Source organism: Pinus tabuliformis, chromosome 9 (genome assembly GCF_031772625.1).
Source record: "Pinus tabuliformis cultivar Carrire ecotype Pingquan chromosome 9, CPIR1, whole genome shotgun sequence".
NCBI classification, from domain to species: Eukaryota; Viridiplantae; Streptophyta; class Pinopsida; order Pinales; family Pinaceae; genus Pinus; species Pinus tabuliformis.
Genome location: NC_142307.1, coordinates 1,380,158,316 through 1,380,161,073, shown reverse-complemented (window position 1 = coordinate 1,380,161,073; position 2,758 = coordinate 1,380,158,316).

Sequence of the window (2,758 nt, the reverse complement as noted above, 5' to 3'; positions counted from 1 at the left end):
AAGGTAAAATCAAGCACTCCGGGAAGGTAAAATCAAGCACTCCGGAGATCTCTCTGATATTTTAGCTACACAATGAATGGCAATGACGCTGACATTGCAGTGGCCATTACTTTCCTTTACTCATTGAAAGAAGTGAATTAATATGCTTCAATGCTACCTTATCATGGAAACTTCTTACAGGTTACCTTGTTTGTAGAGAAAATGCATAACCGGTAAGTACACATATAAGTTTTGACCCGCAGAAAAAAACTGGAATACTGCAACACAAAAATTAAGGCACTGGAATACTGCAATACTGTTTTGAGTTAAATTTTTTGGAGAGAGTGTTTATATTTCAGCCACGTCAGAGAACAGGAATACAGTGTGACAATTGTTACGTAAGATTTATTTATTAGGTTATGATGATAAATTTAATAATATATTGTAAGAATATTATATTTTTTCAATTAATAAAAAGGTAGTTAATGGTTAAGAACATGTATTTCTTCTTTAGAAGTCAAAGGTTTAAATATAAAAGGGGTTGCCCCACAAACAAGTGTTTGATTATTATTATTATTTAATATTTTTTTAATAAGAAAAAAATTATGGAAATGTAAAAACATTTTCTTTTGAAATTTTAAAATTAATTAGAATTATCTTATCTTTAAGGTTATGTTTATGAGCTCTAGAGGGATTAAATTTATTGAGGTGCAAATCTATTTTAGATTGCAATATCAAAATTGATGTATGAGACCTTTTTGCTTGTGAGAAAAGGGACCCACCTCCTCCAATTTTAATGTTATCACCAACCCAGAATTTAGTGTATGAGACCCCTTGACTACCAAGTCTAGGAATGCATACACCTTCTGGTTTTGAACTTGTGACCTCTTAAGAGGAATCACATGCTCCTAACCATTAGGCCAACTCAAGCTATACACACACACACACTTACTTACTTTTATCTTTTTTAAAGCTAATATTAAATTATGGTATCTCACATGAACATTGAACTATTTTATTTATGGTTGAGAGTGAGAGTGAAATATTCTTACATGTGAGTTGTAATGTCAACAACAAACTTATAGAGCACAATGAAAGTGAAATTATTGATATTTTATAATTATTTTAATTAAAACTAACCATTAATTAAATAAGTATATTCATTTCTATTTTAATTATAGTTGACATTTTTTTATGTAAAAAGTATTTTATTTATTATTTTAAAAAACCACATATAAACTTAAAATTGAAGACTAATAAAAATTACACATTTCAAATTGAAGACTAAAAACAATTACATATTTCTTCAATACTCAATATATTGCATCAATAACTTCAAAAAATTAAATAAAATAATTTAAATTTTATAAAAAAATTAATATTCTAACCTAAAAATACAAAAAGTTATTTAAATAAAATTTTAATAACAAAATATTTTTTAAACAATATTAACATGTCTAATTTGTTTTTAAATACCACATTCCCATAAATCAATATTAATCGTTATTTAAATTTTGAATAAAAATTCCAATCATTTGACTTAGTGCGAGTGGTCAGAGTGATAGTGTTTTGTTTTGCGTAACTAATATTACAATGCGGCCTAGGGTTGAATTGAATTCCACGCGTTAAGGCGCAGAGACAATGATAGATGCAAGACGTTTCCCGGCCTGACATGGTAGGCTTCCGGGCTCAAAAATTTTGCGACTATAGACCATTCGATAAGGAATGTCAACGTCGGTCTCTGTAAACGGACACTGAGAGGTGGGCCCGAGCAGCCAGGTAAGTTGGATATGAGAATGTGCGATGGCTATAAGGGTGGCCACCCTGTCATACTTCCATCCATCTAAACTTTAAAGTATACCAGCTGAAAGCAATGGACAGAATGTGAATGCCTGACTCTTCATATACGCTCTCAAGGCTGCTCTATATACGTATTCCAAAACCAATACCGTAGGTAAGATTTTTTTGTTTAAAAAAAAAAAACCTCTTTCCAAACCTCCATGAAACATAATGTTAACATAATGTTGAGTAAAAGTTTATTTTAAAATTTTAATGGATAAAAATCTTGTTTCATGTTTTTTTATATATATATATTTATATATTTAATTTATATATTAATTTTTTTTTAAATAATAATAATAAACTTTTAAATTTTAATGGATAAAAATCTTGTTTCATGTTTTTTTATATATATATATTTATATATTAATTTTTTTTAAAATAATAATAATAATAACATATTCATTGAAAAAAGTTAAAATTATTATTTAATTATTTTAAAAACTCAATTTAATAACTAATTTTAGAGATAACATTTAGGGTAATCAATTAATAATAAAATCTTAGAATTAATAATAAAATCTTAGAAAAACATTTTAGTATAGATAATAACATTATCTCAACACTAATTTTAGAGTTTGACATTAATTTAGATAACGATAACATAATCATTTTAACAACATAAAAGACTTGTAGCACATACAATGCACTTGCACTTCATCATTTTACCTGCCTTGGTCAATAATTTATGCTTACAATTTAAGAACATTAAATTGACTAAACAATTCACTTTATGTATTTATTTTCATAGTTCCCAAGAAGGTAATATTGTTCCTTGATGGTGTCTAGGAAAGAATTCCACTTAGGTGCCACTGGAAACAATGAGGATCCCTTCTCATCTTTTTGTTCACAGTAGGTTTCTCACCAATCTATGACATGGGTGGCAACTTTGAGGAGTGCAAAGTAATATTTTCACGATTGGAAAATTCATGAATTGAAA